Source organism: Corvus brachyrhynchos, unplaced genomic scaffold, assembly GCF_000691975.1.
Source record: "Corvus brachyrhynchos isolate BGI_N302 unplaced genomic scaffold, ASM69197v1 scaffold14, whole genome shotgun sequence".
In the NCBI taxonomy this organism is placed as follows: Eukaryota; Metazoa; Chordata; class Aves; order Passeriformes; family Corvidae; genus Corvus; species Corvus brachyrhynchos.
In genome coordinates this window covers 8,161,690-8,176,090 of record NW_008239110.1, presented here as the reverse complement: position 1 = coordinate 8,176,090, position 14,401 = coordinate 8,161,690, and the positions used below count along the sequence as shown (strand labels likewise).

The window sequence follows — 14,401 nt, the reverse complement described above, 5'->3', positions numbered from 1 at the left end:
CGCTGCGCCCGCACCCGGCGCTCCTTCCCTCTGCGCCCGCCGTAAGGCGCTTCCCTCGCTCGTAAGAGGAGCTCAGCCGAGCGTTCAGGCGCAGTTCCCATTCCCTTCGCCCCTGCCAGGAGACCAGCGTGTGTGACCGAGAAGTGGGGAGTCACTGGTACGCGGGTGTGTGGCACAAGGAGCGAGCGACCGGGCAGGGCATGTGCGTTTGTGGGCGCACACGGGGGGGGACCGCGGATCTGTGTGCGCGGGTCATTACTTGATAACCTGCGACTCTTTTTTTTTTTCTAATATCTAGAAGAAATTGTTGAAAACCACATAGATCTATGGTCGCCTAAAGCATTTTTTAGCGACACTATAATACATTATAAGCTCCGTGTTGCAATGTTTCGTAGTCCGAGGAAAGGCTCGCTACTGATCAAATGAAGAACAGAAAATCCCGTCTTCCCTGATGAGCCTACGGTACTTGCACTACATGGGACAGGCAGCAGCAGATGGCTGGGGACAGATGAATGAGTCCCTACTAGGAGACAGTGAGATAGTATCGGACAGCATAATAGGCAGTGGGCTCTGTCCACCAGCGGAGGAGTGAGTCACTGAGCCAGTGAGTCATTCCCAAGGCAGCTGGCCGTGAATCATTCCCTAGGTGGCTAGTTGCCGCTGTACGCTCCCGTGGCACAGCCTTACTAGCTGGCAGAGAACCATGTTCTCCAGTGCTGGGGCTTCACTGGTTTTTATTAACTTTGTATGAGTTGTGACATCAAAAAGTTGTGACCTAAAAAGAAGATTTTCCTTTCTCACCCGTTTTTCTGTACCTCCATGCTGTCTCCTTCCTTTTGTCAGTGCAAGCACTTGCATGGCTGTGTAGTGAACTGCATCAGGTTTAATGCTAACTACTTAGTTTTAATGATGGTTAATCGTTTTTAATTGCGATCAGCTTTAATTTGCATCAGTTTCCCAAAGCAGTTCATGACCCAGCTACATAGATGCTTCTATTGGTATAAATAAGCTGTGCTTGGGCATGCACATGAAATTATGGATGGGGAGTGCAGGACCACTAGTTTCAGTAGCCACAATGGATTAAATCTGCTTAAAGTGCTAACAGAACTACAACTGAGTGTTTGTGGACTTTGTCCAACCATATTCCACATTTACTTTTAATACTAGTCTACCCGTCCTTCTTTCTAAATGTGCAGTACTAGTTCCTAGTTCTGTCTTCTGTTGATTTAATGTTTTGTCTGGTTTTCAGTCAGGTATTTCATCCTACTTGCTGTTTGCTAGTGATCTATGTGACTTTGCTCCAGCCAGATATATCTTTTTCTTGTCATGGATCCTGTCTTTATATGGACTTTCTGATCTTGACTATGGTGTGGTCTGACAGTGTGTCTTGGACCGTGTGCTCACAAACTTCATCATTTCCTGAAGTCTTGACTGGTCTTTTGTCTGCCCCCTTCAATTCGTTCTTTTTCTGACTTTTTCAATTCAGGACTTTGCACTTGCTACCAGACAGAGTTCACTATAGTCAGAGTGGCCCTACCACTATCACTACCTGTGACTGTTGTCCCTTGGTTTTAAGGCACACCAATTGCCTGTAGAAATGTTTCTGAGACATTTCAGAGGACGACACGATTCAAAAAAATGAAGTACATTCTTTTTTTATTTCTGGGAAGCTTCTCAGTGGGATGGATAACCTATGAAACCACATTAAGTATTTGTTTGGAAGTTCAACAAGGGACAATACAGCTCAGTATCACCAGCTGACATGAGGAGCGAAATGATCTCAATGCTGAGTAAGATGAAATAGTATTTTTTCTGATGTGTTAGGAAAGTAGCAGGGCGATATTATATATTTGAAGCCAGAGAGTATGGGTATGATCACCTAAAAAGAGAGTTGTATTAATGCTGAAAGCTGCAGGCCTTCTTCACAGGAGTCTGGATTGCTGAGAGATACACAAAAAACAGGTGGAGGAGGGAAAGGAGGGAAACAGTGAAAGCTCTTTTTTGAACTTGACTGACAGCTAGACATGAACAAAGTATTGTCTGAGAGACAGGCTGAGGTTTCAGGAAGGACAGAAGGAGATTGTTTTGGATTAGAGGGAGGTTCTGTGAGTCACTGTTGGAAACATGGTTGCTGAATTCGTGTTTACAACTGAGATTACCCAGAGATAAAGGACAGGAGCTGAAGGACCAGCAGGTTTTAAAATGTCCATTCAAAGGGGTTGCGCTAATGTTTTAATAACAATAATCAGGCATTTGAATCTGGAGGAAGAATGGCTTGGGAAGACAGGAAGGCTCAGATATCATCATATGATTGTGAGACATGGGGCCAAAAATTGTTTATGATCTTGTTCCTTTGTAGTTATCTGCTGTCACAACAGGCTGTAACTGGCCAGGTGCATTCCCCTGTGTGCAGGAGGAAATTCTATGTTGTAAAAAACTGTTGTGACAATTGTTGTAACCTCTTTTTTTTTTTTAAATGTTAGGTGTGTAACCAAGCCCAACAGTCAGAGTGGTTCAGAGTTTCTGCATACCAAAACAGAGCTTTGGGGCAGTCAGAAACAGAATGCAGGCCTGTATGGTGCTGAAGCTTCTGCCCATTTTCATTGCTAAACTAGCTGCAGAGCACAGAGCTCACAGAGTTAGTGTGAAGCAATCTTTGCTCTTACCCATATTCTTGAATAGGGTAAGCTTGGTGTCAACAAATAATCAAGTCCAGAAAGAAAGATGAGAAATTATGAATGTTATTGTATGGAAAGGACAATGATGAATTCTGTATTCTTAGCCAGTCTCTTTACACTTTCCCAGTAGCACAGAGGGGCTGTAGAGTTCTTGAAATTTCTCCCTAGGGAATACTCCTTGTGTAGAGGTTTCCTCACTTTGAACAGCTATTTTGAGCAGCTGGAATGATCCATAAGGGGCTGTGGCAGCGAAGTCATTTAGAGCAGCCAACTTACACGAGAGGCAGTGCCAAGAAAAATTGAGATTCAAGTATGGAATTAAAGCTGCCTTTACCAGCCCTGCACCCACCGGGCAGTAAGGGATCGTGCTCGCTCTTTGTGAAGGAGAACATTCCTTGTTAATACTTATGTAAAAGTTATATTAATGCTAATTCTATGCACCTCTGCTATGGCACCAAGGAAAGCAAAAACTAATGTGCAAAAACTAATGCACTCTTAGTGTCTTCCCCAATTGTTTCAATGGTTGTTACAAAAGGAATGGGAAAGCAAGTTGCTGCAGAGCCAGTGTAGGCCTAGAAAATGTGTGACTTTCAAGGCATTTTCCCCCTTCTTTTAGAAACAAAAGCACTCATCTCTACTGTTGCCAACCTGGCCCTGCTCCTCCATTCCCATTTTGATGTACTTGCGCCGCTTCTCAGGTTTCTACTTACAGAAAAGACAGCAACCACAGCCAACTTCACAGTTCAGAGAGTCAGAGGTCTCAGAACAGAATTTCTCAGCAAATCTGGGCTGTTCTGCCACATGGTAGAAATTGTAAATTGTCATAGTAAAAAGCAGAAATGATCTTTCAGTAATGGGAGCTATTTTTAGCTCAAAATACTGATTTCAGCACCTAATGCTGTTATTCCCCACTGAATAAATGGATTTATTACCTACAACCAGGAAATAGCCTTCTAAGTTAAATGAGGAAAGTAAATAGGAAGAATTGTTCTGTGAAATAATTTTCAGGGTGCCATTATGGTTTCCTCTGCATTTAGTTCAGATTTTACTGATAGATGTAAATGTAGTGCTGCCATATGATTTATCTCATGATAAATGATACTTGCTGACAAAAAAAAAAAAAAAAAAAAAAAGGAAGCAATGACAAGTAACTCGTAAAATTCTGTATGTGTGAAATTGTAAAGCAGAAGTAGCATAACTTTAATATTTGGACAGTGTATGTCTTACTAAAAACATTAAATTACTGAAGATTTTTAAAGTTTAGTTTGCAGATCCAGTTGCAAATATTTGGCTAATGGAATAATCAATCATTTACATTTGGGAAAGATGAATTAAATGAAAAAGTTAGGAATTTCAATTTTGACCTAAGTTATACTTGCTGCTAGTTTATGTGTGTTCTACAGGCCTTGATGTCATGGTGATGGGCCATAAAACCTCCACTGCTGAAATTAACCAGCATTTTAGTGATGGGTGTGAAATTTACTCCTCTCAGGTCACCTGGCAGTGGACCCATGAGCTCACGTGCCAGTTCCTTTCAGAAATGGGGTGGAGAAGATGCAGGGTCTTGCATTCGTTTTCTTGAGTTCTGTTCTGTCCTTGTTCTGAATGATGCTTTGCCCCACCCTCCTGCTGTTATCTAAACTGACCTTGTTCCCATGATCAGTCAATGCACTCATTAAAATCTGAGGCAAAGTATTCATTCCAGATCAGTAGCAAAGGGCAATTTATATTTTGCCAAGATTATCTTCCATTTCTCTGCATTTTTTATTCCATAGCACTACAGTCCTTTTCTTTGTTGTCTTTTGTTTATGAGGATGAAGAATCTTTTTTGTTGTTTGCTTTTCATATCTTTTTGAAAGTCTAATTCAGCTTGACTTTTGGCAATTCTCACTTTGTCCTTCCTTTTCTTTATCCCTCAGATAACATTTCCTTTGTGCTTAAGCCTCTTTGCCATTTTGCAAATGTTTTGGGTCTTGCTTGTGGTTATTTATTCAACTCGCTCTCTTCAGTAAAACTTCTGCTTTCTTGAGAGAAAGTCCAAATACTTTTATCCTTTTCACTTCAAATAATTGTATTATCCTCAATATTTGAATTCCTTAGTCCCTGACTTCATAATTAAGTTCTCTGGTTTCTCAAAGCTTGTCTTTTTGAAATTGAGAATATTGTTTACTTTTGGATCTTTTGCCAAATCCATTTTTACCTTACCAAATTGTTGTACATCTGTCAAAGCCCTCTTCTGTCATTGGTCATTGGTCAATGGCAATGCAATTAGTATCATGCCTATATAGGTTTTCATATGCATTTGATTAATGAATGTAATGCACTGAATGCAATAATGAATTTAATTCACAATTACAACATAAATGTTTTATCTATGAAGTTTGCTTTTATAGCAATTAAATAATTTTAGCTCAGTTGTAGTTACCTTCAAATTTTATTTGTACCTTATTTACTAAATATGTGATATTACTCAAACAAAATCTAAACCAGTTACATTTGATCTTCAAAGAGGGACTGAAGAAAGAGAATTGGGTAATCCTGCTTTTTTCTTATTAATTTTTCAATGTTCTAAAAATCTGTGTCAATCCTTACATTTGGGTAATTAAAAAGTGCATGGAGACTGTTGCTTGAGAGATCTTGTAGTTGTGTTCCTGAAAATGAAAAGGCTTGCTTGAACCTCCCTGAGAAGATTGCGTTACTGAACAAGACAATACACACATATGAGCAAAACTCAGACTTTCTCCCCTTCCACAATCTCCAAAGGCCCCTGGTCATATCGGTCATTGTAGTCCAGTCTAAAGAAGTCAGTATGCAAACTAAGGCCTTGTTCCTGCAAATATTTACACATTTAACTTTTAAACTAAATTTGACGTCAACAAAAGTACACAAATCTAGGAAGCAATTAATGTACAGAAGTATTAGCAGGCATGACAGAATGAGAGAGGCAGAGTCCTCTTAGCTCCTCTGAAAGGAAGGAAAGGTAATTTACAGTCTTATCTACTGTCTTCTGTCACCAGGGTGCAGAATAACCAGAAATGACCTTCAGAGAGAGGGGTTTCAGGGAGGAAAATGAACTGCGCCCTTTCTTCTCATCTATGACTTTTTTTGTCAAACCAAAATTTTTTTTCTGCTTATTTTTACAATAGGAATTCTGGCTGCCATGTGCTCTACCTTCTTCTCTCCATCTGCCCATGGTCAGAGACCAATAGAGACATCACAAAGAATAAGATATAATAGTTTAATTAATTACATTGGCACATACTGTAGTTAAATACTGAATGAACATATAAGAGATCTTTATTAAAAGATTTTGTGTCTCGTTTCCTTGATGTAGATTGCTAACAGTTCATATCTGAGACCTTTACATTATCTTCTGATAAGCAGCTGAACTAAGAAAGGTGCAGTAGGCAAAGGGAAAACAAATAATTTGTTAAAAAAAACCCCAAACCCCAAAAGGTTTTTATATTTTAAAGAAGAGACAAAGCTCCCACTTTTCAAATATCCAACCTGGACTGTATAGAAAACTTTGTTTGAAGAAACCAGCCTGGGAAGGGTGGGATGTCAACCATGTGGAGGAGTTTTGTTTACACAGAGCTAACAAAGATGCATCTCTTTTTTTATGATCCCATACACAAGGCCTATGGTCGAAGCTAAAAGGGTTCTTGGGGAGACAACACTGAAACCCATGTTTCTCTCAAGAGTACCTAGGTATATGCAAAGTTCAGTTTAAAGTTATGTTCCTTTTGTTTTCACTTAGTGTGTCTTCAAGGTAAAGCAAGTCCTTTTTGTCTTGATTGAGGAAAGCCAGGCTGTCTCCTCTTTATGCTGGTTGTTTCTGCAGAGACATTTGATTGTGATTGATTTATAATCAGCTTTCCACAGGGAAAATTTCATCTATTTATCAGAAAAGAAATGAAAAAATATTTATATAGCTTGTAATTGCTTACATTGTTTCTAATTGCTCATTTATATAAAGAAGGGGATTTACATTGGTTATACTATCATCAATTTTAATAAGCCTAAGCATAGAAAATCACCAGTTAGGTCTTAAACTAATGAGATTTATTAAAAAATAATGAGATTTCAGACATTAATAAATTAGGATTTGACCTCTGGGGTATTTGTCAATGTGTACATTGAAAATTTCAAAACTCTGAAAATGAGGTGAAAAGAAAACTTGAGGCTATCATATGACTAGAAATACAAACCTTAAATTGAGACACTGAGTGATACTGATAGGATAAAACAAAATGGCTCTTTATATGGCTTTGGGCACACTGCTGTATTTCATCCAGAGCAAGAAAAAAGCTTCCTTATATCAAAGAGGAGTAGGTACCAGATTTAATGTATAATTAGCTGATTTACAATTGAAATAATTTATTCTACTCTATGTGACAGCATCATTTAATTATCTCTGTAGTGTTCTCTGTAGACAATGCTAGAGCTAAGATGCTGTCAGGATTTCAAAAATAAAACCTTTAAACAAAGGCTGTGACTAATTTCTGAAAGTTTCTCTAAGATAAATTGTTGCAGAGAGCATATTTCTGGGTGATATAAAAAAGTGATCTGACTGTTTTGGAGACTGGAAGGCAAAGCTATTACACAGTGTTGTGCATAAATGGAGCTCATCATAAAACCCAACAAGGTGCTGTCCAACAATATCAGTTTTTCATAACTGCAGTCTTTTTTTTTTTTGGCTAGGGATCAGTAGTCCTTGATTAAATTGGAATCTACTTTGTGCCCTTACTTTTCATAAATATTTCTTCAGTAGTTTAATACTGCCCCTCCCTCTGTGTTTTCAAAATACTAGCTAAGGTCTAAATTGCACAACTGTCTTTGATTGCCGCTTTGAATTTGTGCTCCAGCTATGCCAACTCTGGTGAAAGATGTGCACTGAACTTTTATACTTACTGCTAACTGCAGGTGCAGGAGCCTTTTTGTCATTTGGTCAACGGGGTGTCTCTCACTAGTGATTTCAGTCGGTGTCCAGTTTTGGAATATATGCTGCCTGGTTATAAAAAGACACATCTTAAGCAATATGGTCAGTTTCATTATAATAACTTGATTTTTTTTTAAACTTAGTATTTGCAACATATAACAAAGACTGACGGAATCATGGCATGGTTTGGGTTGGAAGGGATCTTAAAGATGATCTAGTTCCAACCCCCAACACATACCATTAGATCTGGTTGCTCAAAGCCCCATCCACCCTTTAAATGTTGCCAGGCATGGGGCATCCACAACTTCTCTGAGCAACATGTTCCAGTGCCTAACCACCCTCATAGTAGAGTTTCTTCCTGATATCTAATCTAAACCCACCCTCTCTCAGTTTAAAGCCATTCCCCCTTGTCCTGTCACTACATGCCCTTGTAAAAAATCCCTCTCCAGCTCTCTTACAGCCCCCTTTAGGTATTGGAAGGTGCTGCAAGGTGTCCTTGGAACCTTCTCTTCTCCAGGCTGAACAACCCCAGCTCTCTCAGCTTGTCTTCATAGGAGAGGTGCTCCAGCCTTCTCTGATCATCCTTCTGGCCTCCTCTGGACTCACTCCTGAAGGTGCACATCCCTCTCATGTTGGGGGTCTCAGAGCTGGATACAGTGCTCCAGGTGGGTCTCAGGAGAGCAGAGTAGAGGGGCAGAATCACCTCCCTTGACCTGCTGGCCATGCTGCTTTGGATAAGCCCAGGACACAGTTATTGTTCTGGGCTGCGAGTGCACATTGCTGGGTCATGTTGAGCTTCTCATCCACCAACACCCCCAGGTCCTTCTCCTCAGGGCTGCTCTCAATCCATTCTCCACCCAGCCTGTATTTCTGTTTGGGATTGTCCTGACCCAGGTGCAGGACCTTGCACTTGGCCTTGTTGAACTTGGCAAGGTTTGCACAGTCCCACCTCTCAAACCTGCCAAGGTCCCTCTGGATGATATCCCTGCCCTCCAGCGTGTCCACTGCACCCCTCAGCTTGGTGTCATTGGCAAACTTGCTGAGGGTGTCCTTGGTCCCACTGTCCGTGTCACCAACAAAGATATTGAACAGCGCTGGTCCCAATACCGAGCCCTGAGGTCACCACTCGTCACTGGTCTCCCCTTGGATGTTGAGCCATTGACTGCAACTCTGAGTGTGGCCATCCAGCCAATTCCTTATCCACCAAGTGGTCTGTCTGTCAAATCCATGTCTCTCCAGTTCAGAGACAAGGATGTCATGTGGAACAGTGTCAAAACATAACCTGATTGTACATATTAAGGAAAAATATTTTTTTTCTTCTCCTACCTATCATTTCTTTGGTCTCCAATTCATATGTCAACAAGGAGTTCAAGGCTTTTTATCTGAAGAACTGTGCTGATTTAGATACTCTATAGCCAAATTGTAATTCACATAAACTATGGTAGGATATTGTACCAATTTTCTTAATCATAGTTACCTGACATAGTTGGGGTACAAGAGGGTGATAACTTCAAATTAGTTCTTCAAATTGTAAACATCATATATGAAAATACATATACTTCAGATTTCTGTGATCTAAAACAAGACATTAATTCAGACATTCTCTATAATCTCTAGTTTTGTAAGGGAAATGCCAAGATTTAGACAGGTAATCTACAGATTTATTTATCTTTCTTTGTATTCATGTCTGTTTATGTCAAGAAAAGAATGTAATTCAGTGTGCTAACACCATACATTTGACAGGATCACTAAAGTGATGAATTTTTTCTGTTTCTCAGTTTAATTTTCTAGCCTAGTCAGGATACTGAACTTTTCATATTGGATTTTAGATGGGAAACTAGAAAATATTATTTATATAGAACATGAGTAAGTTCTGTCCAGGTTCTGTCTATTTCCTCTGCCTCAGTTTATTGGATCCAGATTTCTGCATGTTCCCCTGTTGGTGCATTCTTCTCGCCTGTGTTTGTGTGCATTTACTTTGTGGACAGTTTTAAGACATTAATCAGTTTGTGGCAAAAGGATTTGTGGAAAGGCTGATCAGTATTTTCCTTCAGACCAGTGCTTTCTTGGCTTTCAAAAAAACATGTATTTGAGCTCTTTCCAAAATGTCCGTTTTGCTAGGAAATGTCTGAAGCAATTGCAGACACCACCAGAAAAATGAATCTCATTTAACTTTTACATATGCAGTGCAGATGTTGATAACTAAGATGTGTCACCTAGGGCTTCCCTTGATGGTCAGTGTAGCAGAACAGGTAGGTTTAGGGCATGAATCACCCAACATATTTTAGACAAAGATTAATTAAATTTTCTAGGTACACCAAAGGATATACTTGTTCTACTGGAAGAGTAAGTGGAATTGTAGCAGTGAAACTGTATGTCCAGTCTGGGCAGAGGGAGCAGAGAACTGAACCACCTGTGCAGCAATAGCAACAGTTCTATTACTCATTTTCAGGAACACTATAAACTGTGTTATAATAAATCATAGTCTATGGAATAATTTATTTTAGTAATATAATTTATTTAAACTGCTAAGAATTTTGCACATAGACTGCATGAAAAAATGGCTCCCTAAAAAGCATGCCTTGCTGTTTCAGGGATTGAAAGACTGATGCATCTTTACTGGGGAGAAAGTATTAATAAATTCCTTAGAAAATTTTTAAAGACTGGTAACAAAGATGCCTGCTGATCATTGACCTGAGACCACTTGTCTTCCATCTTTGCAGCATCAGCACTGGAATTTGCATTATCTACCTTAAGATGTCTGCAGTACTGATGTCTGCATCTGACTTGGATTCAAAGCAGAGTTGGTAACTGACAACCCCAGGGTTTATAGATGTGGCTCCATGAAAAACTCCGCTGTCAGCCTGCAACAGCTGACACTGCAACACCACAGTACACTCATGCAGGGCTGCTCAGTCTGACAACCCAGCTTCACCAAGTGTGATTGTACAGGGTGGAGCCACACCAACATGTGATGTCACCCTGAGCTAACTTGCACTGCATTCCTCTGTGCAGAATTTTTCCATTTGAGACATTAGGATCAGTTTCACACATTTCTCTGTTGCAGAGTTTTTATTTTCTTTTTCCATGTAACAAAAATCCATACTTTGCAACTTTCTGTCATCAGCACAAGATCTGTAAAAGATAATGTACCTTGCATTTGTCATTTACATATCTTTCATATACATGGAACTTAAGCAAGTCCTTCTAAAATGATGACTCATGATAGGAAAAGAATGATTTAATTTTTGAGGAGCAGGAAAAAATAACACTATGGAATAATGCTTCTGGGCCTAAAAACCACTGCACGAGGAGGTGAAACTGTTTTGCAGGTTTTGTGTGACTAGCACTGGATGAAGAAATTCAGAGTGAAGAAAGCCACATAAATGAAATTACATGCTGAAGAGGCCCTGGCCTTCATCAAAGAGACACCAAAGTGGGAGCCACTCTGATGATAGATAAGCAAATAGCATTCATGCTCTAGAAGTTAGCAAGCAAAGCCAGCTTACCAGACAGTGGGCGATCAATTGGGCTGGAAAATCCACAGTGAACACAGTTGTTGTGCAGGTCTGCAAGATCATCAAGCATTTCCTACTTTATTGAGATTATGAATCAGGGTGGTGCCTGGGGAACAGAGGAATACGAAGCGGGGGATGATGGGGTTGTGGTAGGGAAATAGGTTGGGCGCATCATGAGTCTGCATCCTCTGAATACAAATGGGCATATTTGTCCATGATATAAACATTGGCTGATCAAGGAAGATACACAATACTCACAGGAAACATTTTTCTTTGACTGCTTTTTATTGGAGAGTGAATAATGAAACTTGGCCTTTTCTTCCTGAACGCAGAAACCAAAAAGAAGAGGTTTAACTTTTGTTTCAGCAAATGCAAGATGAATGTGGTTGATTTACTTAAAATTCAGAAGCAACACACCCTATTAAGCCTGCTCTGAGTGAAATAAGCATGCCATTGTGCCTGCTGCGTACTTTTAGTTCAGGTTTTGTGAGGCCTGCTTTAAGCAACAGGAAAAGCAGTAGGTTGGTAAGTTAAGTAGGCAAACATCTGGTTAGTTTCTATGGCATTGTTTGGCTAAGGGAAATATAGGATCCCTTCAGAATTGTGTTCTCAGGATGGCTGTGCTGATAGTCAGTTTTCCCATTACTGACCTGGGAAACAGTAATTGGTTTCAAGTTAACTACATTCATTACTGAATTCTCCTTGGTTTGAAGTCAGAGTCCAGAGGCTGCAAGAGGGTTTGGAAATATCCAAGAGCACAAGAACACACTTTGGAAACAAAGAGAACATGCAGCACTGATGCAGGGTTCTTCTGGATAGTCCTCCTCCTGCTGCCACATACAAGATCTCAATGCACGCCTCTAGGAAGGGATCTGCAGAACAAAGGACCCTCCAAACCAAAATACTAATGTGTATGCACTTGCTACGCGACCAAAACATTCTCCCCGAATTCCCTCCCCCTCTCTTCCTGCCCATAGAAATTCATCACTTCAGGCCCTGCTCTCTTTTCGGGCTGCCAGGGAGCGCGCTGCCTTTGCCAGGGAGCGCAGTGCCGGAGGACGAGTGGCAGGAACTACCCTGCCTGCACTCAGTCAGGGAGGACAAGGTTGGACTCGATGATCTCAGAGGCCTTTTCCAACCTAACTGATTCTGTGACACGTAAGGGACAAGGCAGACGGGGCTGCCTGGAGTTAGAGATGAAGTGCATGGCTGTTAAGGGCAGCTAGGATTGAGGAGGGCGCTGGGAGTCAGAACTGAGAGCCCTAAGGATGAGGGTGTGTTGCAAGGACGTGGGCAAGCTCTTATTGTACAAGGACGTGTGGTCACGCTTTAAATGAAAGTGTTTTTATAGAAACGTCTGTTTTTCAGTCAGCATTGTCATTACAAAGCAAACCTATTCTTATGCTAAGGAAACTGCTGGGGTTTGGTTGCTGCTAACATTAGTATATGGGCACTCAGCACACCGGTAATGTACTCTGCAGTTTTCCATGCTCAGGGACAAAAGCTGAATTGGTACTATAGAACAACTTCACAGGAGGTTAATTTTGCAATTTAAATATCCTTACTGAAAGCAAGCAAACAAAAAAAGCAATGAGTGAGTATGTATGTGATCAAGAATTTCTCAACACTTTTTGGCTTGTTGGATTAATGGGCTAAACCTGCCTTCTCCCAGCGAGCCAGCATGGTTTCTGCACTGGTAGTCAGAGTTTTGCTGGTTTCCCTGGCTGGGTAATCAGGCTGGTAAGGAAGGTGGCGATAGCTGCTGTTCTCAGGGCAGACTGGGAATTACAGCTCTGCGGCCATGGACATCTGAGAAATTCCAAGGAGGAATTTGAGCCTGAGGGAAAGCTTGTTTCTTTTGCTCCACGACTCCTCAACTTGTCTAAAGAGCTGATTGATAACAGATGCACCTATCTGCCTTTCTGTTTTTATTGAAGCATGTTGTTTTTCTGCAACAGGATTTTTCCTGTGATCTCCCCAGGATATTTCTCCCTTTACTGTATATACTCATGGTCAGCATTCTTTGCAGAATAAAGAGGCTCTGGAAGTGTATTATCTCTTATTTAACCCGTTTTTCTCCTTAACCTGCATCCATCCTTCAGCAATTATGGAGACTGCAGTTTTCTAGGACCTTCCATCAAAGGAGAGATTGTTAGATTTTCTTGGTAACAGGAAGGAGAAGGTATTTGGAAATTCCTGAGACTTCTTTCCCTGCAGGAATTTCTGTCCCTTTCCAAACAGCTTGCTCTGGGTAAAGGCATTGCTGCAGGGAAGCTAAATTGCTGGGGATTGCCTGCGAGTCCTATGAAAGGGGGAACTGATGTAGTGGCACTTAAAGTAGGAGGACTGGAACAGCATAGTAAAAGTCAAACTCAGTACAGGAAGCAGTGGTTATGACCATTGTAATGTCCCCAGCAGTGACAAAGGCCCAGGTACACACAGTTGCAGGTTCCCAACCATATGTACTGGGATGACCCAAGGGCATATCTTCATGGAGTGAAGAAAAGCTTGGGAACCTAAGAAAATTATGCGGAGGCACCAAAAAGGACCCAGGAGGATGAAAGAGCCATTTTTCTGTAGGTAAAATATATATTCTGAGGAAATCGGAATTTTTCCCTTGTCTGCAAGCTGAAGAAAATCCAGCTACCACTAAAAGCCTGTTCCTTTCTTATGCTAACAGACAGAAGAAAAGAAAAGGCTGTTCCTTTCAAGTGAAAGAAAAGTCAGGTTCAAGCATTCCCACAAAGGAAAAATCATACCTTTTAAAGTAATATGCAGTAGGACATCCTTGAGCTCCTACCCCCTTTCCTTGATGTACTTGACTCTTTGTAAATCTGTCTCTAATCCCACCCTGTTTCAAAAAAAACCCTCTCCACACTGATTCCTGCCCTGCCTTAACACTCTGCACTCTGCTTGCTCTTCAGAGCCGGGAGTTTTGATCCATTTCAAGTGTGAGCTGTTTGGGGGGATTACATTATTCAGGCAACACAAAAGCTGAGTTTTCACATCAGTTTTGTGGTGGAAATATGGATAGAGATGACAAAAGTTCACACTTCGATTGCTATAGCGGATTTATTCATTTTAGGTTCAAGAGAGTAAATAAAAAGCCACTCAGCATTATGGCATCACTATGGAGGTTCCCCAGCAGAGCATACTCTCTGCAGTGTCCTCTCATATGGTTTTCATTATGATATACTGATTAAAAGCAAATAGATTTAGGTCAGTAGTCAATCTATAGGTCAAAGAAAAATAAATTATAAGCTCTT

At 40.7% G+C, this 14,401-nt stretch overlaps 1 long non-coding RNA gene across 2 annotated transcripts in view; it reads right to left on the bottom strand.

The window, feature by feature from the left end:
* Positions 1-2,447: 2,447 nt before the first annotated feature.
* LOC108448031 overlaps positions 2,448-14,401 on the bottom strand; it is a 28,929-nt gene continuing 16,975 nt past the window's right edge. Inside the window, exons 3-4 of one of the 2 annotated variants that reach the window (XR_001863814.1) lie at positions 7,590-14,401; positions 2,448-6,572 (exon numbers count right to left, since the gene is read on the bottom strand). The exon at positions 7,590-14,401 is cut by the window's right edge and continues 11,272 nt beyond it. This is a non-coding gene — a long non-coding RNA (uncharacterized LOC108448031). The remainder of the gene's footprint in view (positions 6,573-7,589) is intronic. The other variant, XR_001863815.1, reaches the window with a different exon arrangement.